This window comes from Garra rufa, chromosome 22, assembly GCF_049309525.1.
Source record: "Garra rufa chromosome 22, GarRuf1.0, whole genome shotgun sequence".
Lineage (NCBI taxonomy): Eukaryota > Metazoa > Chordata > Actinopteri > Cypriniformes > Cyprinidae > Garra > Garra rufa.
Window position 1 is genome coordinate 11,347,118 of NC_133382.1, and position 22,958 is coordinate 11,370,075.

The 22,958-nt window shown below is 47.8% G+C and overlaps 36 non-coding genes across 36 annotated transcripts; all 36 read left to right on the top strand.

Moving 5' to 3' along the window:
• Positions 1-268: 268 nt before the first annotated feature.
• Positions 269-350, top strand: trnal-aag (transfer RNA leucine (anticodon AAG)). The gene has a single exon. It is a non-coding gene; the product is annotated as a tRNA-Leu (tRNA).
• A 141-nt stretch (positions 351-491) lies between these two features.
• trnal-uag (transfer RNA leucine (anticodon UAG)) lies at positions 492-573 on the top strand. Its single transcript has one exon. It is a non-coding gene; the product is annotated as a tRNA-Leu (tRNA).
• A 412-nt stretch (positions 574-985) lies between these two features.
• trnal-aag (transfer RNA leucine (anticodon AAG)) lies at positions 986-1,067 on the top strand. Its single transcript has one exon. It is a non-coding gene; the product is annotated as a tRNA-Leu (tRNA).
• Positions 1,068-1,222: 155 nt separating this feature from the next.
• On the top strand, positions 1,223-1,304 carry trnal-uag (transfer RNA leucine (anticodon UAG)). The gene has a single exon. It is a non-coding gene; the product is annotated as a tRNA-Leu (tRNA).
• A 153-nt stretch (positions 1,305-1,457) lies between these two features.
• On the top strand, positions 1,458-1,539 carry trnal-aag (transfer RNA leucine (anticodon AAG)). The gene has a single exon. It is a non-coding gene; the product is annotated as a tRNA-Leu (tRNA).
• Positions 1,540-2,103: 564 nt separating this feature from the next.
• On the top strand, positions 2,104-2,185 carry trnal-aag (transfer RNA leucine (anticodon AAG)). The gene has a single exon. It is a non-coding gene; the product is annotated as a tRNA-Leu (tRNA).
• Positions 2,186-2,326: 141 nt separating this feature from the next.
• Positions 2,327-2,408, top strand: trnal-uag (transfer RNA leucine (anticodon UAG)). The gene has a single exon. It is a non-coding gene; the product is annotated as a tRNA-Leu (tRNA).
• Positions 2,409-2,820: 412 nt separating this feature from the next.
• trnal-aag (transfer RNA leucine (anticodon AAG)) lies at positions 2,821-2,902 on the top strand. Its single transcript has one exon. It is a non-coding gene; the product is annotated as a tRNA-Leu (tRNA).
• A 155-nt stretch (positions 2,903-3,057) lies between these two features.
• Positions 3,058-3,139, top strand: trnal-uag (transfer RNA leucine (anticodon UAG)). The gene has a single exon. It is a non-coding gene; the product is annotated as a tRNA-Leu (tRNA).
• A 153-nt stretch (positions 3,140-3,292) lies between these two features.
• trnal-aag (transfer RNA leucine (anticodon AAG)) lies at positions 3,293-3,484 on the top strand. The gene is made up of 2 exons: positions 3,293-3,330; positions 3,441-3,484. It is a non-coding gene; the product is annotated as a tRNA-Leu (tRNA).
• Positions 3,485-3,896: 412 nt separating this feature from the next.
• On the top strand, positions 3,897-3,978 carry trnal-aag (transfer RNA leucine (anticodon AAG)). Its single transcript has one exon. It is a non-coding gene; the product is annotated as a tRNA-Leu (tRNA).
• A 155-nt stretch (positions 3,979-4,133) lies between these two features.
• On the top strand, positions 4,134-4,215 carry trnal-uag (transfer RNA leucine (anticodon UAG)). The gene has a single exon. It is a non-coding gene; the product is annotated as a tRNA-Leu (tRNA).
• A 153-nt stretch (positions 4,216-4,368) lies between these two features.
• On the top strand, positions 4,369-4,450 carry trnal-aag (transfer RNA leucine (anticodon AAG)). Its single transcript has one exon. It is a non-coding gene; the product is annotated as a tRNA-Leu (tRNA).
• A 564-nt stretch (positions 4,451-5,014) lies between these two features.
• Positions 5,015-5,096, top strand: trnal-aag (transfer RNA leucine (anticodon AAG)). The gene has a single exon. It is a non-coding gene; the product is annotated as a tRNA-Leu (tRNA).
• Positions 5,097-5,237: 141 nt separating this feature from the next.
• On the top strand, positions 5,238-5,319 carry trnal-uag (transfer RNA leucine (anticodon UAG)). Its single transcript has one exon. It is a non-coding gene; the product is annotated as a tRNA-Leu (tRNA).
• Positions 5,320-5,731: 412 nt separating this feature from the next.
• trnal-aag (transfer RNA leucine (anticodon AAG)) lies at positions 5,732-5,813 on the top strand. Its single transcript has one exon. It is a non-coding gene; the product is annotated as a tRNA-Leu (tRNA).
• Positions 5,814-5,968: 155 nt separating this feature from the next.
• Positions 5,969-6,050, top strand: trnal-uag (transfer RNA leucine (anticodon UAG)). Its single transcript has one exon. It is a non-coding gene; the product is annotated as a tRNA-Leu (tRNA).
• A 153-nt stretch (positions 6,051-6,203) lies between these two features.
• Positions 6,204-6,285, top strand: trnal-aag (transfer RNA leucine (anticodon AAG)). Its single transcript has one exon. It is a non-coding gene; the product is annotated as a tRNA-Leu (tRNA).
• Positions 6,286-6,849: 564 nt separating this feature from the next.
• trnal-aag (transfer RNA leucine (anticodon AAG)) lies at positions 6,850-6,931 on the top strand. The gene has a single exon. It is a non-coding gene; the product is annotated as a tRNA-Leu (tRNA).
• Positions 6,932-7,072: 141 nt separating this feature from the next.
• On the top strand, positions 7,073-7,154 carry trnal-uag (transfer RNA leucine (anticodon UAG)). The gene has a single exon. It is a non-coding gene; the product is annotated as a tRNA-Leu (tRNA).
• A 412-nt stretch (positions 7,155-7,566) lies between these two features.
• On the top strand, positions 7,567-7,648 carry trnal-aag (transfer RNA leucine (anticodon AAG)). The gene has a single exon. It is a non-coding gene; the product is annotated as a tRNA-Leu (tRNA).
• Positions 7,649-7,803: 155 nt separating this feature from the next.
• Positions 7,804-7,885, top strand: trnal-uag (transfer RNA leucine (anticodon UAG)). Its single transcript has one exon. It is a non-coding gene; the product is annotated as a tRNA-Leu (tRNA).
• Positions 7,886-8,038: 153 nt separating this feature from the next.
• On the top strand, positions 8,039-8,230 carry trnal-aag (transfer RNA leucine (anticodon AAG)). Its single transcript has 2 exons — positions 8,039-8,076; positions 8,187-8,230. It is a non-coding gene; the product is annotated as a tRNA-Leu (tRNA).
• A 412-nt stretch (positions 8,231-8,642) lies between these two features.
• Positions 8,643-8,724, top strand: trnal-aag (transfer RNA leucine (anticodon AAG)). Its single transcript has one exon. It is a non-coding gene; the product is annotated as a tRNA-Leu (tRNA).
• Positions 8,725-8,879: 155 nt separating this feature from the next.
• Positions 8,880-8,961, top strand: trnal-uag (transfer RNA leucine (anticodon UAG)). Its single transcript has one exon. It is a non-coding gene; the product is annotated as a tRNA-Leu (tRNA).
• Positions 8,962-9,114: 153 nt separating this feature from the next.
• trnal-aag (transfer RNA leucine (anticodon AAG)) lies at positions 9,115-9,196 on the top strand. The gene has a single exon. It is a non-coding gene; the product is annotated as a tRNA-Leu (tRNA).
• Positions 9,197-9,760: 564 nt separating this feature from the next.
• Positions 9,761-9,842, top strand: trnal-aag (transfer RNA leucine (anticodon AAG)). Its single transcript has one exon. It is a non-coding gene; the product is annotated as a tRNA-Leu (tRNA).
• Positions 9,843-9,983: 141 nt separating this feature from the next.
• On the top strand, positions 9,984-10,065 carry trnal-uag (transfer RNA leucine (anticodon UAG)). Its single transcript has one exon. It is a non-coding gene; the product is annotated as a tRNA-Leu (tRNA).
• Positions 10,066-10,477: 412 nt separating this feature from the next.
• On the top strand, positions 10,478-10,559 carry trnal-aag (transfer RNA leucine (anticodon AAG)). Its single transcript has one exon. It is a non-coding gene; the product is annotated as a tRNA-Leu (tRNA).
• A 155-nt stretch (positions 10,560-10,714) lies between these two features.
• On the top strand, positions 10,715-10,796 carry trnal-uag (transfer RNA leucine (anticodon UAG)). Its single transcript has one exon. It is a non-coding gene; the product is annotated as a tRNA-Leu (tRNA).
• Positions 10,797-10,949: 153 nt separating this feature from the next.
• trnal-aag (transfer RNA leucine (anticodon AAG)) lies at positions 10,950-11,031 on the top strand. Its single transcript has one exon. It is a non-coding gene; the product is annotated as a tRNA-Leu (tRNA).
• A 564-nt stretch (positions 11,032-11,595) lies between these two features.
• On the top strand, positions 11,596-11,677 carry trnal-aag (transfer RNA leucine (anticodon AAG)). Its single transcript has one exon. It is a non-coding gene; the product is annotated as a tRNA-Leu (tRNA).
• A 141-nt stretch (positions 11,678-11,818) lies between these two features.
• On the top strand, positions 11,819-11,900 carry trnal-uag (transfer RNA leucine (anticodon UAG)). Its single transcript has one exon. It is a non-coding gene; the product is annotated as a tRNA-Leu (tRNA).
• A 412-nt stretch (positions 11,901-12,312) lies between these two features.
• trnal-aag (transfer RNA leucine (anticodon AAG)) lies at positions 12,313-12,394 on the top strand. Its single transcript has one exon. It is a non-coding gene; the product is annotated as a tRNA-Leu (tRNA).
• Positions 12,395-12,549: 155 nt separating this feature from the next.
• trnal-uag (transfer RNA leucine (anticodon UAG)) lies at positions 12,550-12,631 on the top strand. Its single transcript has one exon. It is a non-coding gene; the product is annotated as a tRNA-Leu (tRNA).
• A 153-nt stretch (positions 12,632-12,784) lies between these two features.
• trnal-aag (transfer RNA leucine (anticodon AAG)) lies at positions 12,785-12,866 on the top strand. Its single transcript has one exon. It is a non-coding gene; the product is annotated as a tRNA-Leu (tRNA).
• The last annotated feature ends 10,092 nt before the right edge of the window (positions 12,867-22,958 follow it).

Genomic DNA, 22,958 nt, shown 5'->3' on the forward strand with positions numbered 1-22,958 from the left:
ATAACAGCTGCCTGATCATTTTGAGTTTAAATTCAACACCGCTGGCTGCCGTTTTCACATAAGCCCCAAAGGCCTTGATTAGCGGATTCAGGTGTGCTTGATCAGAGATGGACCTCCACTCCGCAGGAAGGGGGCCACCAGGAGTAGGACTGCATACCCCTGTATAAAGGATGCCTTTACGGCGGCAAATTACAAGGCATCAGCTTGTGGCGAAGCGCGACAAGAAAAAAAATTGGCCGAAAGCAGCGGGGGGGAAGAGGCCGCACAGGGTAGCGTGGCCGAGCGGTCTAAGGCGCTGGATTAAGGCTCCAGTCTCTTCGGGGGCGTGGGTTTGAATCCCACCGCTGCCAGGGCAGACTTCTGGAAGGCTCTTTTGCCTGAGCCAAAAAAAACTTGTACGGCCTTTGCGAAGAAGACTCGTCGGGTGCCTTTCCCTCTAGCTGTGGGGGTGAAAGAGGGCAGAAAAGGGCCCACGGAGCGAGCCGCTGCAGGGTAGCGTGGCCGAGGGGTCTAAGGCGCTGGATTTAGGCTCCAGTCTCTTCGGGGGCGTGGGTTCGAATCCCACCGCTGCCATCGGTGATTTTAACCAAGGCCGGGAGGCCCCTACGTATGCTGTGAGAGTATGCTTACCTTGGCAGCAGCAGCAGCCAGGCCCTGTCAGACAAGACGCGTCGTCTTCTCCCACAGACGATCGGCTGTGTGCTAAAGCAGGCTGACTCAATCCTGCTTCTGGGCCCCGTCTTTCCCACATGGGTGACCGACTACTCGAGGCTTAACTGCTGATGATTTGCATCACATCTTGTGTCGTTCTGTTCTTCCAAACTCATCTCAGACTTGTTGTGGTAGCAAAACATCCGCAAGCTCTAACGCGCTCGGAAGCGGGTTTGTTTCACGCAAACAGGATTAGACTGCAGCCGTTCCGCAGAGTCAGTATTAGGGAGGCCTTTCCACCTGGCGAAGAGACCCTTGGAAGGCAACACCAAGAGGTAGCGTGGCCGAGCTGTCTAAGGCGCTGGATTAAGGCTCCAGTCTCTTCGGGGGCGTGGGTTCGAATCCCACCGCTGCCAAGGCTGAATTTTGGAAGGCTATTGTGCCTGCACAAAAAAACTTTCCTTGCCCGCGCTCCACAGGCTTTGCAAAGAAGGTCCCGCGGCCGACGTTCCCTCTATCTTTGTGGGGGGGAAAGAGGGCAGAAAAGGGCCCACGAAGGAGTGCGTTGCAGGGTAGCGTGGCCGAGTGGTCTAAGGCGCTGGATTTAGGCTCCAGTCTCTTTGGGGGCGTGGGTTCGAATCCCACCGCTGCCAGCAGCTATTTTAACCAAGGCAGGGAGGCCCTCTAACCCGCTTGGGAGCAGGTTTGTTTCACGCAAACAGGATTAGACTGCAGCCGTTCCGCAGAGTCAGTATTAGGGAGGCCGTTCCACCTGTCGAAGAGACCCGTGGAGCAAAACCCGACGAGGTAGCGTGGCCGAGCGGTCTAAGGCGCTGGATTAAGGCTCCAGTCTCTTCGGGGGCGTGGGTTCGAATCCCACCGCTGCCAGGGCAGTCTTTTGGAAAGCTCCTGAGGCTGCTGCGACTGGAGAAGTGACGCTGCGTGTTCATCCAAACTCAGCCGCTTTCGCTTCCTTTTCCATTTAGCAAAGTCAGTGCTGGAAGCTTGACCCAGCCTCTGCTCCATCCCAACAGAGGCACACCAGTAATTTACAATCATAGGAGAGGTGCTTTAAAAAAACAAACAAACAATTCAACGAATTTGAAAAATATAATAGCGAAAAACAATGAGTAGTCTACAAGAATGGAGACAGCCAATGTCGCTCATGGAAAGTTTTGGGTGAAATAACAGCTGCCTGATCATTTTGAGTTTAAATTCAACACCGCTGGCTGCCGTTTTCACATAAGCCCCAAAGGCCTTGATTAGCGGATTCAGGTGTGCTTGATCAGAGATGGACCTCCACTCCGCAGGAAGGGGGCCACCAGGAGTAGGACTGCATACCCCTGTATAAAGGATGCCTTTACGGCGGCAAATTACAAGGCATCAGCTTGTGGCGAAGCGCGACAAGAAAAAAAATTGGCGGAAAGCAGCGGGGGGGAAGAGGCCGCACAGGGTAGCGTGGCCGAGCGGTCTAAGGCGCTGGATTAAGGCTCCAGTCTCTTCGGGGGCGTGGGTTCGAATCCCACCGCTGCCAGGGCAGACTTGTGGAAGGCTCTTTTGCCTGAGCCAAAAAAAACTTGTACGGCCTTTGCGAAGAAGACTCGTCGGGTGCCTTTCCCTCTAGCTGTGGGGGTGAAAGAGGGCAGAAAAGGGCCCACGGAGCGAGCCGCTGCAGGGTAGCGTGGCCGAGGGGTCTAAGGCGCTGGATTTAGGCTCCAGTCTCTTCGGGGGCGTGGGTTCGAATCCCACCGCTGCCATCGGTGATTTTAACCAAGGCCGGGAGGCCCCTACGTATGCTGTGAGAGTATGCTTACCTTGGCAGCAGCAGCAGCCAGGCCCTGTCAGACAAGACGCGTCGTCTTCTCCCACAGACGATCGGCTGTGTGCTAAAGCAGGCTGACTCAATCCTGCTTCTGGGCCCCGTCTTTCCCACATGGGTGACCGACTACTCGAGGCTTAACTGCTGATGATTTGCATCACATCTTGTGTCGTTCTGTTCTTCCAAACTCATCTCAGACTTGTTGTGGTAGCAAAACATCCGCAAGCTCTAACGCGCTCGGAAGCGGGTTTGTTTCACGCAAACAGGATTAGACTGCAGCCGTTCCGCAGAGTCAGTATTAGGGAGGCCTTTCCACCTGGCGAAGAGACCCTTGGAAGGAAACACCAAGAGGTAGCGTGGCCGAGCTGTCTAAGGCGCTGGATTAAGGCTCCAGTCTCTTCGGGGGCGTGGGTTCGAATCCCACCGCTGCCAAGGCTGAATTTTGGAAGGCTATTGTGCCTGCACAAAAAAACTTTCCTTGCCCGCGCTCCACAGGCTTTGCAAAGAAGGTCCCGCGGCCGACGTTCCCTCTATCTTTGTGGGGGGGAAAGAGGGCAGAAAAGGGCCCACGAAGGAGTGCGTTCCAGGGTAGCGTGGCCGAGTGGTCTAAGGCGCTGGATTTAGGCTCCAGTCTCTTTGGGGGCGTGGGTTCGAATCCCACCGCTGCCGGCAGCTATTTTAACCAAGGCAGGGAGGCCCTCTAACCCGCTTGGGAGCAGGTTTGTTTCACGCAAACAGGATTAGACTGCAGCCGTTCCGCAGAGTCAGTATTAGGGAGGCCGTTCCACCTGTCGAAGAGACCCGTGGAGCATAACCCGACGAGGTAGCGTGGCCGAGCGGTCTAAGGCGCTGGATTAAGGCTCCAGTCTCTTCGCAAATTACAAGGCATCAGCTTGTGGCGAAGCGCGACAAGAAAAAAAATTGGCGGAAAGCAGCGGGGGGGAAGAGGCCGCACAGGGTTCGATTTAGGCTCCAGTCTCTTCGGGGGCGTGGGTTCGAATCCCACCGCTGCCATCGGTGATTTTAACCAAGGCCGGGAGGCCCCTACGTATGCTGTGAGAGTATGCTTACCTTGGCAGCAGCAGCAGCCAGGCCCTGTCAGACAAGACGCGTCGTCTTCTCCCACAGACGATCGGCTGTGTGCTAAAGCAGGCTGACTCAATCCTGCTTCTGGGCCCCGTCTTTCCCACATGGGTGACCGACTACTCGAGGCTTAACTGCTGATGATTTGCATCACATCTTGTGTCGTTCTGTTCTTCCAAACTCATCTCAGACTTGTTGTGGTAGCAAAACATCCGCAAGCTCTAACGCGCTCGGAAGCGGGTTTGTTTCACGCAAACAGGATTAGACTGCAGCCGTTCCGCAGAGTCAGTATTAGGGAGGCCTTTCCACCTGGCGAAGAGACCCTTGGAAGGCAACACCAAGAGGTAGCGTGGCCGAGCTGTCTAAGGCGCTGGATTAAGGCTCCAGTCTCTTCGGGGGCGTGGGTTCGAATCCCACCGCTGCCAAGGCTGAATTTTGGAAGGCTATTGTGCCTGCACAAAAAAACTTTCCTTGCCCGCGCTCCACAGGCTTTGCAAAGAAGGTCCCGCGGCCGACGTTCCCTCTATCTTTGTGGGGGGGAAAGAGGGCAGAAAAGGGCCCACGAAGGAGTGCGTTCCAGGGTAGCGTGGCCGAGTGGTCTAAGGCGCTGGATTTAGGCTCCAGTCTCTTTTGGGGCGTGGGTTCGAATCCCACCGCTGCCAGCAGCTATTTTAACCAAGGCAGGGAGGCCCTCTAACCCGCTTGGGAGCAGGTTTGTTTCACGCAAACAGGATTAGACTGCAGCCTTTCCGCAGAGTCAGTATTAGGGAGGCCGTTCCACCTGTCGAAGAGACCCGTGGAGCATAACCCGACGAGGTAGCGTGGCCGAGCGGTCTAAGGCGCTGGATTAAGGCTCCAGTCTCTTCGGGGGCGTGGGTTCGAATCCCACCGCTGCCAGGGCAGTCTTTTGGAAAGCTCCTGAGGCTGCTGCGACTGGAGAAGTGACGCTGCGTGCTCATCCAAACTCAGCCGCTTTCGCTTCCTTTTCCATTTAGCAAAGTCAGTGCTGGAAGCTTGACCCAGCCTCTGCTCCATCCCAACAGAGGCACACCAGTAATTTACAATCATAGGAGAGGTGCTTTAAAAAAACAAACAAACAATTCAACGAATTTGAAAAATATAATAGCGAAAAACAATGAGTAGTCTACAAGAATGGAGACAGCCAATGTCGCTCATGGAAAGTTTTGGGTGAAATAACAGCTGCCTGATCATTTTGAGTTTAAATTCAACACCGCTGGCTGCCGTTTTCACATAAGCCCCAAAGGCCTTGATTAGCGGATTCAGGTGTGCTTGATCAGAGATGGACCTCCACTCCGCAGGAAGGGGGCCACCAGGAGTAGGACTGCATACCCCTGTATAAAGGATGCCTTTACGGCGGCAAATTACAAGGCATCAGCTTGTGGCGAAGCGCGACAAGAAAAAAAATTGGCGGAAAGCAGCGGGGGGGAAGAGGCCGCACAGGGTAGCGTGGCCGAGCGGTCTAAGGCGCTGGATTAAGGCTCCAGTCTCTTCGGGGGCGTGGGTTCGAATCCCACCGCTGCCAGGGCAGACTTCTGGAAGGCTCTTTTGCCTGAGCCAAAAAAAACTTGTACGGCCTTTGCGAAGAAGACTCGTCGGGTGCCTTTCCCTCTAGCTGTGGGGGTGAAAGAGGGCAGAAAAGGGCCCACGGAGCGAGCCGCTGCAGGGTAGCGTGGCCGAGGGGTCTAAGGCGCTGGATTTAGGCTCCAGTCTCTTCGGGGGCGTGGGTTCGAATCCCACCGCTGCCATCGGTGATTTTAACCAAGGCCGGGAGGCCCCTACGTATGCTGTGAGAGTATGCTTACCTTGGCAGCAGCAGCAGCCAGGCCCTGTCAGACAAGACGCGTCGTCTTCTCCCACAGACGATCGGCTGTGTGCTAAAGCAGGCTGACTCAATCCTGCTTCTGGGCCCCGTCTTTCCCACATGGGTGACCGACTACTCGAGGCTTAACTGCTGATGATTTGCATCACATCTTGTGTCGTTCTGTTCTTCCAAACTCATCTCAGACTTGTTGTGGTAGCAAAACATCCGCAAGCTCTAACGCGCTCGGAAGCGGGTTTGTTTCACGCAAACAGGATTAGACTGCAGCCGTTCCGCAGAGTCAGTATTAGGGAGGCCTTTCCACCTGGCGAAGAGACCCTTGGAAGGCAACACCAAGAGGTAGCGTGGCCGAGCTGTCTAAGGCGCTGGATTAAGGCTCCAGTCTCTTCGGGGGCGTGAGTTCGAATCCCACCGCTGCCAAGGCTGAATTTTGGAAGGCTATTGTGCCTGCACAAAAAAACTTTCCTTGCCCGCGCTCCACAGGCTTTGCAAAGAAGGTCCCGCGGCCGACGTTCCCTCTATCTTTGTGGGGGGGAAAGAGGGCAGAAAAGGGCCCACGAAGGAGTGCGTTGCAGGGTAGCGTGGCCGAGTGGTCTAAGGCGCTGGATTTAGGCTCCAGTCTCTTTGGGGGCGTGGGTTCGAATCCCACCGCTGCCAGCAGCTATTTTAACCAAGGCAGGGAGGCCCTCTAACCCGCTTGGGAGCAGGTTTGTTTCACGCAAACAGGATTAGACTGCAGCCGTTCCGCAGAGTCAGTATTAGGGAGGCCGTTCCACCTGTCGAAGAGACCCGTGGAGCAAAACCCGACGAGGTAGCGTGGCCGAGCGGTCTAAGGCGCTGGATTAAGGCTCCAGTCTCTTCGGGGGCGTGGGTTCGAATCCCACCGCTGCCAGGGCAGTCTTTTGGAAAGCTCCTGAGGCTGCTGCGACTGGAGAAGTGACGCTGCGTGTTCATCCAAACTCAGCCGCTTTCGCTTCCTTTTCCATTTAGCAAAGTCAGTGCTGGAAGCTTGACCCAGCCTCTGCTCCATCCCAACAGAGGCACACCAGTAATTTACAATCATAGGAGAGGTGCTTTAAAAAAACAAACAAACAATTCAACGAATTTGAAAAATATAATAGCGAAAAACAATGAGTAGTCTACAAGAATGGAGACAGCCAATGTCGCTCATGGAAAGTTTTGGGTGAAATAACAGCTGCCTGATCATTTTGAGTTTAAATTCAACACCGCTGGCTGCCGTTTTCACATAAGCCCCAAAGGCCTTGATTAGCGGATTCAGGTGTGCTTGATCAGAGATGGACCTCCACTCCGCAGGAAGGGGGCCACCAGGAGTAGGACTGCATACCCCTGTATAAAGGATGCCTTTACGGCGGCAAATTACAAGGCATCAGCTTGTGGCGAAGCGCGACAAGAAAAAAAATTGGCGGAAAGCAGCGGGGGGGAAGAGGCCGCACAGGGTAGCGTGGCCGAGCGGTCTAAGGCGCTGGATTAAGGCTCCAGTCTCTTCGGGGGCGTGGGTTCGAATCCCACCGCTGCCAGGGCAGACTTGTGGAAGGCTCTTTTGCCTGAGCCAAAAAAAACTTGTACGGCCTTTGCGAAGAAGACTCGTCGGGTGCCTTTCCCTCTAGCTGTGGGGGTGAAAGAGGGCAGAAAAGGGCCCACGGAGCGAGCCGCTGCAGGGTAGCGTGGCCGAGGGGTCTAAGGCGCTGGATTTAGGCTCCAGTCTCTTCGGGGGCGTGGGTTCGAATCCCACCGCTGCCATCGGTGATTTTAACCAAGGCCGGGAGGCCCCTACGTATGCTGTGAGAGTATGCTTACCTTGGCAGCAGCAGCAGCCAGGCCCTGTCAGACAAGACGCGTCGTCTTCTCCCACAGACGATCGGCTGTGTGCTAAAGCAGGCTGACTCAATCCTGCTTCTGGGCCCCGTCTTTCCCACATGGGTGACCGACTACTCGAGGCTTAACTGCTGATGATTTGCATCACATCTTGTGTCGTTCTGTTCTTCCAAACTCATCTCAGACTTGTTGTGGTAGCAAAACATCCGCAAGCTCTAACGCGCTCGGAAGCGGGTTTGTTTCACGCAAACAGGATTAGACTGCAGCCGTTCCGCAGAGTCAGTATTAGGGAGGCCTTTCCACCTGGCGAAGAGACCCTTGGAAGGAAACACCAAGAGGTAGCGTGGCCGAGCTGTCTAAGGCGCTGGATTAAGGCTCCAGTCTCTTCGGGGGCGTGGGTTCGAATCCCACCGCTGCCAAGGCTGAATTTTGGAAGGCTATTGTGCCTGCACAAAAAAACTTTCCTTGCCCGCGCTCCACAGGCTTTGCAAAGAAGGTCCCGCGGCCGACGTTCCCTCTATCTTTGTGGGGGGGAAAGAGGGCAGAAAAGGGCCCACGAAGGAGTGCGTTCCAGGGTAGCGTGGCCGAGTGGTCTAAGGCGCTGGATTTAGGCTCCAGTCTCTTTGGGGGCGTGGGTTCGAATCCCACCGCTGCCGGCAGCTATTTTAACCAAGGCAGGGAGGCCCTCTAACCCGCTTGGGAGCAGGTTTGTTTCACGCAAACAGGATTAGACTGCAGCCGTTCCGCAGAGTCAGTATTAGGGAGGCCGTTCCACCTGTCGAAGAGACCCGTGGAGCATAACCCGACGAGGTAGCGTGGCCGAGCGGTCTAAGGCGCTGGATTAAGGCTCCAGTCTCTTCGCAAATTACAAGGCATCAGCTTGTGGCGAAGCGCGACAAGAAAAAAAATTGGCGGAAAGCAGCGGGGGGGAAGAGGCCGCACAGGGTTCGATTTAGGCTCCAGTCTCTTCGGGGGCGTGGGTTCGAATCCCACCGCTGCCATCGGTGATTTTAACCAAGGCCGGGAGGCCCCTACGTATGCTGTGAGAGTATGCTTACCTTGGCAGCAGCAGCAGCCAGGCCCTGTCAGACAAGACGCGTCGTCTTCTCCCACAGACGATCGGCTGTGTGCTAAAGCAGGCTGACTCAATCCTGCTTCTGGGCCCCGTCTTTCCCACATGGGTGACCGACTACTCGAGGCTTAACTGCTGATGATTTGCATCACATCTTGTGTCGTTCTGTTCTTCCAAACTCATCTCAGACTTGTTGTGGTAGCAAAACATCCGCAAGCTCTAACGCGCTCGGAAGCGGGTTTGTTTCACGCAAACAGGATTAGACTGCAGCCGTTCCGCAGAGTCAGTATTAGGGAGGCCTTTCCACCTGGCGAAGAGACCCTTGGAAGGCAACACCAAGAGGTAGCGTGGCCGAGCTGTCTAAGGCGCTGGATTAAGGCTCCAGTCTCTTCGGGGGCGTGGGTTCGAATCCCACCGCTGCCAAGGCTGAATTTTGGAAGGCTATTGTGCCTGCACAAAAAAACTTTCCTTGCCCGCGCTCCACAGGCTTTGCAAAGAAGGTCCCGCGGCCGACGTTCCCTCTATCTTTGTGGGGGGGAAAGAGGGCAGAAAAGGGCCCACGAAGGAGTGCGTTCCAGGGTAGCGTGGCCGAGTGGTCTAAGGCGCTGGATTTAGGCTCCATTCTCTTTTGGGGCGTGGGTTCGAATCCCACCGCTGCCAGCAGCTATTTTAACCAAGGCAGGGAGGCCCTCTAACCCGCTTGGGAGCAGGTTTGTTTCACGCAAACAGGATTAGACTGCAGCCGTTCCGCAGAGTCAGTATTAGGGAGGCCGTTCCACCTGTCGAAGAGACCCGTGGAGCATAACCCGACGAGGTAGCGTGGCCGAGCGGTCTAAGGCGCTGGATTAAGGCTCCAGTCTCTTCGGGGGCGTGGGTTCGAATCCCACCGCTGCCAGGGCAGTCTTTTGGAAAGCTCCTGAGGCTGCTGCGACTGGAGAAGTGACGCTGCGTGCTCATCCAAACTCAGCCGCTTTCGCTTCCTTTTCCATTTAGCAAAGTCAGTGCTGGAAGCTTGACCCAGCCTCTGCTCCATCCCAACAGAGGCACACCAGTAATTTACAATCATAGGAGAGGTGCTTTAAAAAAACAAACAAACAATTCAACGAATTTGAAAAATATAATAGCGAAAAACAATGAGTAGTCTACAAGAATGGAGACAGCCAATGTCGCTCATGGAAAGTTTTGGGTGAAATAACAGCTGCCTGATCATTTTGAGTTTAAATTCAACACCGCTGGCTGCCGTTTTCACATAAGCCCCAAAGGCCTTGATTAGCGGATTCAGGTGTGCTTGATCAGAGATGGACCTCCACTCCGCAGGAAGGGGGCCACCAGGAGTAGGACTGCATACCCCTGTATAAAGGATGCCTTTACGGCGGCAAATTACAAGGCATCAGCTTGTGGCGAAGCGCGACAAGAAAAAAAATTGGCGGAAAGCAGCGGGGGGGAAGAGGCCGCACAGGGTAGCGTGGCCGAGCGGTCTAAGGCGCTGGATTAAGGCTCCAGTCTCTTCGGGGGCGTGGGTTCGAATCCCACCGCTGCCAGGGCAGACTTCTGGAAGGCTCTTTTGCCTGAGCCAAAAAAAACTTGTACGGCCTTTGCGAAGAAGACTCGTCGGGTGCCTTTCCCTCTAGCTGTGGGGGTGAAAGAGGGCAGAAAAGGGCCCACGGAGCGAGCCGCTGCAGGGTAGCGTGGCCGAGGGGTCTAAGGCGCTGGATTTAGGCTCCAGTCTCTTCGGGGGCGTGGGTTCGAATCCCACCGCTGCCATCGGTGATTTTAACCAAGGCCGGGAGGCCCCTACGTATGCTGTGAGAGTATGCTTACCTTGGCAGCAGCAGCAGCCAGGCCCTGTCAGACAAGACGCGTCGTCTTCTCCCACAGACGATCGGCTGTGTGCTAAAGCAGGCTGACTCAATCCTGCTTCTGGGCCCCGTCTTTCCCACATGGGTGACCGACTACTCGAGGCTTAACTGCTGATGATTTGCATCACATCTTGTGTCGTTCTGTTCTTCCAAACTCATCTCAGACTTGTTGTGGTAGCAAAACATCCGCAAGCTCTAACGCGCTCGGAAGCGGGTTTGTTTCACGCAAACAGGATTAGACTGCAGCCGTTCCGCAGAGTCAGTATTAGGGAGGCCTTTCCACCTGGCGAAGAGACCCTTGGAAGGCAACACCAAGAGGTAGCGTGGCCGAGCTGTCTAAGGCGCTGGATTAAGGCTCCAGTCTCTTCGGGGGCGTGGGTTCGAATCCCACCGCTGCCAAGGCTGAATTTTGGAAGGCTATTGTGCCTGCACAAAAAAACTTTCCTTGCCCGCGCTCCACAGGCTTTGCAAAGAAGGTCCCGCGGCCGACGTTCCCTCTATCTTTGTGGGGGGGAAAGAGGGCAGAAAAGGGCCCACGAAGGAGTGCGTTGCAGGGTAGCGTGGCCGAGTGGTCTAAGGCGCTGGATTTAGGCTCCAGTCTCTTTGGGGGCGTGGGTTCGAATCCCACCGCTGCCAGCAGCTATTTTAACCAAGGCAGGGAGGCCCTCTAACCCGCTTGGGAGCAGGTTTGTTTCACGCAAACAGGATTAGACTGCAGCCGTTCTGCAGAGTCAGTATTAGGGAGGCCGTTCCACCTGCCGAAGAGACCCGTGGAGCATAACCCGACGAGGTAGCGTGGCCGAGCGGTCTAAGGCGCTGGATTAAGGCTCCAGTCTCTTCGGGGGCGTGGGTTCGAATCCCACCGCTGCCAGGGCAGTCTTTTGGAAAGCTCCTGAGGCTGCTGCGACTGGAGAAGTGACGCTGCGTGCTCATCCAAACTCAGCCGCTTTCGCTTCCTTTTCCATTTAGCAAAGTCAGTGCTGGAAGCTTGACCCAGCCTCTGCTCCATCCCAACAGAGGCACACCAGTAATTTACAATCATAGGAGAGGTGCTTTAAAAAAACAAACAAACAATTCAACGAATTTGAAAAATATAATAGCGAAAAACAATGAGTAGTCTACAAGAATGGAGACAGCCAATGTCGCTCATGGAAAGTTTTGGGTGAAATAACAGCTGCCTGATCATTTTGAGTTTAAATTCAACACCGCTGGCTGCCGTTTTCACATAAGCCCCAAAGGCCTTGATTAGCGGATTCAGGTGTGCTTGATCAGAGATGGACCTCCACTCCGCAGGAAGGGGGCCACCAGGAGTAGGACTGCATACCCCTGTATAAAGGATGCCTTTACGGCGGCAAATTACAAGGCATCAGCTTGTGGCGAAGCGCGACAAGAAAAAAAATTGGCGGAAAGCAGCGGGGGGGAAGAGGCCGCACAGGGTAGCGTGGCCGAGCGGTCTAAGGCGCTGGATTAAGGCTCCAGTCTCTTCGGGGGCGTGGGTTCGAATCCCACCGCTGCCAGGGCAGACTTGTGGAAGGCTCTTTTGCCTGAGCCAAAAAAAACTTGTACGGCCTTTGCGAAGAAGACTCGTCGGGTGCCTTTCCCTCTAGCTGTGGGGGTGAAAGAGGGCAGAAAAGGGCCCACGGAGCGAGCCGCTGCAGGGTAGCGTGGCCGAGGGGTCTAAGGCGCTGGATTTAGGCTCCAGTCTCTTCGGGGGCGTGGGTTCGAATCCCACCGCTGCCATCGGTGATTTTAACCAAGGCCGGGAGGCCCCTACGTATGCTGTGAGAGTATGCTTACCTTGGCAGCAGCAGCAGCCAGGCCCTGTCAGACAAGACGCGTCGTCTTCTCCCACAGACGATCGGCTGTGTGCTAAAGCAGGCTGACTCAATCCTGCTTCTGGGCCCCGTCTTTCCCACATGGGTGACCGACTACTCGAGGCTTAACTGCTGATGATTTGCATCACATCTTGTGTCGTTCTGTTCTTCCAAACTCATCTCAGACTTGTTGTGGTAGCAAAACATCCGCAAGCTCTAACGCGCTCGGAAGCGGGTTTGTTTCACGCAAACAGGATTAGACTGCAGCCGTTCCGCAGAGTCAGTATTAGGGAGGCCTTTCCACCTGGCGAAGAGACCCTTGGAAGGCAACACCAAGAGGTAGCGTGGCCGAGCTGTCTAAGGCGCTGGATTAAGGCTCCAGTTTCTTCGGGGGCGTGGGTTCGAATCCCACCGCTGCCAAGGCTGAATTTTGGAAGGCTATTGTGCCTGCACAAAAAAACTTTCCTTGCCCGCGCTCCACAGGCTTTGCAAAGAAGGTCCCGCGGCCGACGTTCCCTCTATCTTTGTGGGGGGGAAAGAGGGCAGAAAAGGGCCCACGAAGGAGTGCGTTCCAGGGTAGCGTGGCCGAGTGGTCTAAGGCGCTGGATTTAGGCTCCAGTCTCTTTGGGGGCGTGGGTTCGAATCCCACCGCTGCCAGCAGCTATTTTAACCAAGGCAGGGAGGCCCTCTAACCCGCTTGGGAGCAGGTTTGTTTCACGCAAACAGGATTAGACTGCAGCCGTTCTGCAGAGTCAGTATTAGGGAGGCCGTTCCACCTGTCGAAGAGACCCGTGGAGCATAACCCGACGAGGTAGCGTGGCCGAGCGGTCTAAGGCGCTGGATTAAGGCTCCAGTCTCTTCGGGGGCGTGGGTTCGAATCCCACCGCTGCCAGGGCAGTCTTTTGGAAAGCTCCTGAGGCTGCTGCGACTGGAGAAGTGACGCTGCGTGCTCATCCAAACTCAGCCGCTTTCGCTTCCTTTTCCATTTAGCAAAGTCAGTGCTGGAAGCTTGACCCAGCCTCTGCTCCATCCCAACAGAGGCACACCAGTAATTTACAATCATAGGAGAGGTGCTTTAAAAAAACAAACAAACAATTCAACGAATTTGAAAAATATAATAGCGAAAAACAATGAGTAGTCTACAAGAATGGAGACAGCCAATGTCGCTCATGGAAAGTTTTGGGTGAAATAACAGCTGCCTGATCATTTTGAGTTTAAATTCAACACCGCTGGCTGCCGTTTTCACATAAGCCCCAAAGGCCTTGATTAGCGGATTCAGGTGTGCTTGATCAGAGATGGACCTCCACTCCGCAGGAAGGGGGCCACCAGGAGTAGGACTGCATACCCCTGTATAAAGGATGCCTTTACGGCGGCAAATTACAAGGCATCAGCTTGTGGCGAAGCGCGACAAGAAAAAAAATTGGCGGAAAGCAGCGGGGGGGTGGCTGAGGGAAGGGGCCAAACCGTGTACCGTGGCCGGGTAGTGTGGTTCAAAACCCACCGCTGCCAGGGCAGGCTTCTGGAAGGCTCTTTTTCCTGAGCCAATAAAACTTGTACGGCCTTTGCAAAGAAGACCCGGTGGCTGCGTTTCCCTCTACCTGTGGGGGGTGAAAGAGGGCAAAAAAGGGCCCACAGAGCGAGCCGCTGCAGGGTAGGATTAGACTGCAGCCGTTCCGCAGAGTCAGTATTAGGGAGGCCTTTCCACCTGTCGACGAGACCCATGGAAGGCAACCCGACGAGGTAGCGTGGCCGAGCAGTCTAAGGCGCTGGATTAAGGCTCCAGTCTCTTCGGGGGCATGAGTTCGAATCCCACCGCTGCCAAGGCTGAATTTTGGAAGGCTATTGTGCCTGCGCAAAAATTTTTCCTTGCCCGCACTCCACAGGCTTTGCAAAGAAGGTTGGAAAGAAAAAAAAAAGAAAAAAAAAATTGGCGGAAAGCAGCGCGGGATGGATTCTTTCTTGGTAGTGTGGCTGAGCGGTCTAATGGTGCGTTCACACCGCACACTTTGTCTGCGTCAGGCAACGCACCTAACGCATCTAGTTTGACGCATGTACGTTGAAGCTGGCAACGCTTGCTTTTTGGTGCGTTCACACCGCACACGTCAGGCAACGCTCCCAACGCATCTAGTTTTCTGCACACTTCCCCTGAATAAACCATGGCAAACTATTGGGACTGGACATTTTGGAATCCTCTCATGAACATGTTTCGCTAGCTAACGAAATGGGAAATAATTACGTTGAGAAAAGATTTGACAACCCGATCTCTTCAGCGATCTTCATCCAAGCAAGTTCCTTTACATTCCTGTCTTTATACAACAACGAGGACGGATCATACAATTCTCTGCGATTGCAGACGGCTAGAATAAGTTTGTAGCCGTCTTCAATCGCAGAGAATTGTATGTTGTTGTTTTTTCTGCTCCCGCTTCATTCAAAATACGTGTGGTGACGTCGCTACAGTGAGACGCTCTGATTGGTTGACGCACTGCGTCAAGTGCGTTAAGTCCGTCAAAAGTTCAACTAGCTGAACTTCTGCGTTGCTTGCGTTGGCTGCGTTGGCTGCGTTGACGCTTGAAACGCAGGTAACGCTTGAAAAGTTGACGGATCCAACGGACACAACGCAACGCAGAGCCTCTGACGGACTCAACCATTGACTTTACATGTAATCTTGCCGCAACTGACGCATGACGGTTTGGGCGGTGTGAACGCAGCATAAGGCGCTGGATTAAGGCTTCAGTTTCTTCAGAGGTATAGGTTGGAATGCCAGGGCAGACTTTTGAAAGACTCTTTTGCCTGAGTTAAAAAAGTTGGACGCAAGCTTCCTTTCCCTCTATCTGTGGTGGTTAAAGAGGGCAGATTAGCGGATTCAGGTGTGTTTGATCAGAGATGGAACTGCACTCTGCAGGATGGGGGCCCAACCTCTTCTACCTGCCTGAAATGGCAGAGCATGAGATGTTACATAGTCCTGGTCTCAGCCAAACACAGCCACTTTTGCTTTCCTTTGTGCACTCTATCAGATTCATGAAGCAGGACAATGCTCAACATTTTTTCTATTTGTGAGGAATCACTTTCAAAAAAGGCCTCATGAAGGGAAGTCTGCCTGGGTTGCTTGGTCGAAATACAAGTGAGTAATTGAGTGAGTGAATCAGTGACGTGACATGTAGCCAATATGTTAACCCATTTATCTAGTAATCCAAATAAAGACACACCTGTGAGTAGTGAACACACACACACTTTGAACACACACCCCGGGGAAGAAATACAACAATGAGCTTTAAAAAACTGTATTGTTATTGTTAAGTTTATGTTTATAGTCAATTACAGCACAGTAAACAACAATTAAAAATATATAAAACTTTATTCATTCATTGTTATGCAAGAGTAGGATTTTACTTCCACTACCAAATTATTTAATTAAGTGTTTTATTTTATTATGAAGTTTTATGTAGCTTATTTTATTATCTTTCTTTCTTTTATTTTATTATACCACAGCTGCATTGGTCCTATCTCTGGGGGGCTTTTATACAAACAGTTTTTAACTGTTTTACTGTAAGTGTTGTTTATGACCAAGAGAGGGAGCCCCAAGCTTGTTGTTACATATGTGGATTTATGGTTGCGTGGATTTTGGCGATATTGACATCAAATTTTAAGTTCAGTTAAAAATGGCCCATTTGAAGTGGGTGCTTAACTGCATATTTAGGCTGGATATCAATGATGCTATGCCAATTGAAAATGTAACTCATTTCCATTACAGCATTGCCACTTAATACATGTTGATATATTTATATAAATCATTGTATGCCATTAGTCCTTAATCACCTAAGTATTTTTAAAACATGCATGGGGCATCTCAGTAACCTTTAAGAACCTGTGCCCCACCCTGCCAAATTCTTTGTTTGCCTTTCTAAAACCATCATGGGAAAATGTTACCCTTATGCTGAAAGGGCATCAAGACAAAACAGTCTTTACTTCCTTTTTACATTACAGCAGATTATTTATACAGTGGAAGTATGGTTGTTAAAGTGAGATATATATTTTTCATGTGAAGACCTTATGTTCTTGTTCTGAATTTAAGTGTATAGTTTTTAATTATAAACTAAATATTATGAGAGAGTTGTTTTGGGTAATAATCATTTCTAAAAGGCATAGTAGATAAAGGCAAAACTTTAATGTACTCAGTGTCTTTAAATGGTACTGCCCACTACTGCATTTTAAATGGATTTTCTTGGCTTAGAAAAGGGCTTTCCCCAAACTGTTCCCACAAAGTTGGAAGCATAACATTTAACAAAATGCCAGGTATGCTGAAGCATTATGATTTCCCTTCACTGAAAGTTAGGGGCCTAGCCCAACTCACCAAAAAAACAGCCCCACATCCCTTCTTTACAAAACTTTACAGTTGGCACAATGCAGTCCGACTGGAAAAGGTCTTCTGGCATCTACCAAACCCAGACTCACTCTTCAGACATCCAAACAAAGAAGGATGACTCATCACTCTACAGAGCAAGTTTCCACTCCTTCAGAGTTCAGTGTCGGTGTGCTTTACGCCACTCCATTCAACACTTGGCATTGTAGGCCTAATTGGTGATGGGAGGCTTGCGTGTAGCTGCTTCCTCATAAAAACCCATTCCATGAAGCTCCTGCTGTACTATTTTTGTACAGATTTTAATGCCAGTGGAACTCTTCAGCTATGAAATTAGCAGGCCGCAGGTGACTTTTAAGCACCATGTGCCTCAGCACTCAGGGACCCCACTTGGTGGCTGATGTTCCTAAATGCTTCCACTTTCTAGTAATACCACTTACAGTTGACCATGGACTATGCAGCAGGGATGAAATTTCACAAACTTACTTATTGCAGAGCTGGCATCCTATCACAGTACCATGCATGAATTCACTCTTTGGACGAACCCATTTTTTAGCTGTAATTTAAATGATTAACTGACAGCATGATGTCAGTAGTGCATAACTTGTACTGAACCTGGAATGTTTCAATAGTATAGGAAACACTTCTATTGCACCTATACTTCATAGTCACCACTCACAGAACAGTGAAGCCGGGTCACCATGTCAAGACTGCTATCACTGAATTAGAATGAGGTAAGGGCTGGATTGTGTTTCCTTTTTGTGTGAGATGATTGGATTTGAATGATGAGAAAGATGCTCTACTTTAATCCACTTCCAGATCAGTCTGAAGTGCTTTGATCTGCTTTCAGCCTAGAGCTTAAATGTGGTTTGTTGGATAAAAAGATTGGGTTCAGGTCCCTCCTTCAATTATTGTATGTTTATGGATTTTTGCTCATTTTTTTCCTCTGCCTCTATCCCAGGCAAGAATTGTAAGTCCAATAACTTGGAAATATAATAGCACACCTCTCTTTAACAAGCCACATGATTCAGCTTCATTCATGTCCATAGCACATACGAGTTACATGCCAAAGTTTAAAGCTCCGGGCTAAAGACTTGTTTAAATCATTACCCTTAACTACGCGTAATGTGTAGACCAACAGTGATGAAGAAAACATTTTGTAGAACTGTTTGTCTGTTTGCCAATAGTCATTTGCATAATGGCATTCTTCTCTTCTTATCTATAGTGATGGAATATCTTCTGCCTAATGCTGAGTTCAAGGTGATTTTGTTACACTATCTGATGTTCTCATTAGAAAAAGTAGTGTGCTTAATTGTATTTAATGTGCACTTGTAGTTTACTGTTAAAAATTTGTACTTGCAGGTAATATGCATATAAAGTACTTGAATTGTATTCTATGTTACATTTAAAGTTACAATTAAAATATTCAAAAACTACTAGAACAGTGTTGTATATTTTGCTGTCTTCTGTACTTACATTATCCCAAATGTTTCCAAGAATGATTAAATCCAGATAAATAAGCAATTTTAACAAGTGTAACGGACATGTCATTGCATCACCATCATACACCCTCAATTTTCTGGTTTTATTTTGTAGAAAACATGGAAACCCCAAATATACTTTAATATGTTATGCATTTTATTAGACATGTGATGAACGCACAGAGTAGCATTAAGAAGCTTTAGGTTTCTAGGTAAACCACAATATTACCGCCTTACCGAAATAGTTCTGATAATACGTTGTTAACCCACTATTTCCTAAGAATGTGTCGAGTAGTTCACTTTCAGAACAAAAATTTACAGATCCTCCTGTGATTGTTTAGAGCCATTTGAAGCTGCATTTTGGAAGTTCAAACTCGGGGGCACCATAGAAGTCCATTATATGTAGAGAAATCCTGAAATGTTTTCCTCAAAAAACATAATTTCCTTACGACTGAAGAAAGAAAGACATGAACATCTTGGATGACAAGGGGGTAAGTACATTATCTGTAAATTTTTGTTCTGAAAGTGAACTACTCCTTTAATGTCGTTGTCGTTGTTGACTGTCGAATTACTTCGTTTAATAATGAAGAATGTAGACATGTTTTGGTTTACAAACCCTATTATTTCATCAGTAAGTCACGTTAGCACTAGGCTAACATATCCAACATTATTGTTTTGTGTTTTCAGTTTAGCAGCTAAACTTTGCTGTGGGCACGATTCACTTGCATTGTATACGGAAAGAACAATCACAACAGACTTGGCCAGCTGACCAATCAGAGCAGAGTAGGCTTATGGAAGTGAGAGGTTTACAGACCTTAAACTCAGAACTGCAATCATTGCAAAATGATTCTAATGTTAAATGTATATTCTAAGAAAATTACAATGTTTTCTGACCTTAGATACATTTAAACCTGTTGTAGGGGACTCCAACACAATGTTAGGACACTTTAAAATACCACATGACCTGCTCTTTAAAGTACAATTAATGTAAAAAGTACTCTTTTGAAGAGTACAAAACCTGTAATACTTTATTGTGCCCAGATCTAATATGTGTAAATTCTGTCCTGAAGGTTTGGGCTTATCACAGTGTAAGGTCATGCAGCGAGCACAACACAATCTTCTATAGATTAAGCAGCCCCAGTATGATTGACACACATTTCAGGGGCGAAATACTGGTGTGGCTGAGAATTTTGAAGATGAATTATGCAACAAAACCCCCTTGATTTGATTTTTAATATAATATGGTGCAGCTTCTGCATACATCTTGTTTCTCTTTGTTACAATATCACAGGATAATATGAAAGTATAACAGACAATTATTTTAGACCTAGTGCCACAAGCACACACACACAAACATCTTGTTACATTAAGTCCATAAGTGCTCCAGCAAGCCACAGATCAATCAGAATTAACAGCAGCCCACCCACACGCAGGTCATCATTTTAAGTAGCTGTCTGATTCAGTTTGAGTGTGTGAGACAGAGAAAGAGAAAGAACACAGGCGAGTGAAATAAATGAAAGATTACTTTCATCAGTTTAAAGGCTGCGTTCTTTCTGCTGTCTAAACAAAATTACATGAACTGTAGTAGAAAAAAATAGCCTTTGGGTTTAGAGGGAAAGCTCAATTAATTTGTTAATATTAAACAATACTGCAATATGCCTGTCAAGCAAGCATGTGGCAACTATATCGCAGAATATGAATCAAGTCATGTTTCAGCATGGAGGAGGCATCAGTGATCTTTTCACAGATTAACCTTTTAATGTGACTGGACTGACACCACAGGCTTAACATTATATCACTGAAAAAAAACAACAACAACTCAAGCTCTTATAAATAGTGCATAATATTTGTTCTAGCTATACTTTAAAATCTATAACGTGTCGTTTTATTAGACAAAAATAATTTTAGAATACACTTTCTAACTGTCATAAATATGGTATAAACTAACATCAGCTAAATATTAATTTAAAAAAAATCTGAAACGCAAGATAATTAGTCAAAATCATGACAGGATAATATTAGCAGTTTCATCCAGGAATAGTTTATTTATAATTTAAAATATGGATACATATGGAAAAGATTTGAATCAAGAGTCATGACAACATTATGAATAAACACTGAATGAACTGTTCGTTAAAGTTAACATACCAAGTCATTTGGAATCACCAGACTAAATTCCTTGTAGCCTCTGATGCTGTGCTGATGTGTGCTGCTTGTTGCGTGGAAACTGATCAGTGTCTCCCTCTCTCTCCCTCTCTCTCTCGTTTTCTGTCCGCGTCCAACCGCGTCCACGGCTCGCGCTGTGTCCGGGTCTCCAGCACTAAACCAGTAGGAATATTTGCGCAAATGACACTGAACTCCCTTCTTCACCGCAAACACGCGAAGGCGAATGCCGAGAAGAGCAGATGAGATCTCAGAAGACAGAGAGGAGAAATGTAAGTCTGTCTTGTATTTGAATGAGAAGTGCACTGAACGCAAGCTACATTCCAGCGCGTTTAAATGAAGAAAAAAGACACACTTGACAGCTCTCTAATAAGCTTTTAGACAATATTTAGGTGTTTGATGAATGTTTTTATTAAAGCGTGAACTCTTGGTTTTATTTGTAATGTTACTCTTCTTTCAGGAGTCACGCCTCTAGTCTAGTGAATTAAAAAAGAACTATGTATAACTAACTAAAAGATGCTTGTGACTCAAACAAAACACAAACTATACAAATAAATAAAATACTTATTTACGTATATACATGTTGTATATGTTTAGGCTGATTTTATATGTTTTTAGATTTTCTTATTATAATACACAAAATACAAAAAGTGAAAATGTTCTGTTGTTGAGGAGTCCTTTTTAATTTAAGCTCAGCTTAAAAAATAATTCATGTGGTCAAGTTGGTTAGTATGATTTTACTTGAATAAATGTATTATGATGTTACAACATGAAGCACAAAACAACCATTTCTTACAGTGGAGTTGTTTAATAAATATTGTGGACAATAACTACTGTATTTAATTATACATAACTATGTGTCAAACAGTTGATGTGGAGACACCAAGGTCATAAAATCTGCTCTTTATTTATACATCACTTTATTTGTTTATTCACCTTTAGACCTTCAAGATAATAAGTAAGAGTTTGTGCATGGTGATTTTGTCTGATTTATGATGATTTATGATTATTGGCCATTGACAGGTTTCTGTAGATTATTGATTTTTTTTTAAACTCAGATAATTAAACAGTACAGGTTGGCAGCAGGGTCTCCGTGTAAACTATCACACACTGCCAGCAGTCAGGAGCGCTCAGACATTGTTTGAAATGAATTATTAAACAAGACTAGAGATGAGGAAGCACAACAGTTTGTAGACTAAGAACTGTTTCCCAAGATTAAAGCTTGTGATGGTTTTATAAGACATAGACTAGACCAAATGATGAGCTGCCTCAAACATATTTTGTATACATCAAATAGCTCAAACATGGTTCTATTGAACAATCCATTAGCCCAGTATAGCCAAAGATGTCGTTAAAACATATCCGTTAGCATCCATTTAACGGCAACTCTTAATGTTAGAGCTTTTCAGAGTCAGTCATCCACCAGACTGTCTCATCCTATAATGCTCACATTCAGCATGAGCATCAACACTCAAAAAAATAAGTCATTGGATGAACTCAATTTAATTGAGGGCAGGATTTCCATCCAATAAATATGTGTGACCCCAACTCATAAAAAACAAATTCATACAATAAAATGTAATTGAAATGGGCCAACTCAATTTGATCAAATACAGTTTCAATGAAATTGATATGTTTATGAAGTAATTATTTTATGCTTGTTGAACTCAATCTAAAACATTTAACTGGAAAACAAATAACTAGGCAGAAATTCTTCTACACTCAAAAAATGATACATTGGATTTACTTAACTTTAGGCGTTAACCAACTCATTAGGCATTAGCTATAAGATGGCTTTGTTACATCCATGGCATGCCCAAAGTAGTTGTTTATTTTATTATTAAAACAACTTTAACTTATGTTATCAGGTCCTCAACCCAAGCACATGCTCTATGCATTCACCACAATGGTAACCCCCAAAAACACTACCATACCAGAAACTGTTTTAAATACAAACATAAAAGAACATTAAACATTAACAAGTCTCCCAATTTTATCATTTTATTAAAAAAATGCATAAAATAAAATTTTATTTCAACATTTACTCTCCTTATCCAGCCGTGTGCAAAGCATGATGGGAAGGGGAAATCCACTTCCTAGTTACACAAGTAAAATAATTTATGTACTCTCAACTCTACTTAATTGAAATACGTTCTTTCAAAATGAAAATATTGAGTTGAACCAAAACGAAACTGTTTCAAATCAGTTTAACACAATGCAATTGTTTAAATGGGAAACCTAACACAATGGTGTTAAATGAAAAAGATTTTTTTAAATTAACTGTACAGTGTGGTAGAATCATTTTTTTTGAGTGAAGAATAACTGTTTAATAAAATGACAAAGTGGCAATATCAGGCCAGTTATCATCTCAGTCAAGTTCTATCTAATGACACGTCATTCAATACAGTCCAGTTCAGCTCTGTCAAAGCTTCTTTCCTCCTTTTCCATCCCTACTCTAATGTATTTTTCATTCTCTTCACCGTTATTTGTATTCTTATTTGAGAGTCTGGACACAAATCTTATGGCAGTTCACTGAAAAGTCATAGCAGTACAAGTCAGGAGTTGCTGAAGAAAAAAATATCTGTGTCAATGGCTGATCATACAAATCACTTGCATTTCCATGCTGATTAAAGTTAATTTTTTGGTTAAATAGGGCATTTGGCATGTCATAAATCATATCAAGTATGTGTTTCTGTCACAGTTTGATTTTCCTTTTCCAGTCTAAACGGGTTCGTTAGCCTTTCATTTCAGGGACAGGGTCACATCGGTTTTCTCCCCCAAAATGTTCTGTCCTGAACCTTTTAACCTCATTTTTTATCCTTCTCTTCTTTCTTCTCTTCTGTAATGTAAGACTTGCTCCTCAGATTCTCTTGTTTCCTCTCTTGTTCTCTCTGTTGAATCATGTAAACATCCTGTGTGGTTTCTCCTCACCCCCTGCACACTTCCCTCTCATGTCTTGTTTCAACCTTTATTCTGTCCATCT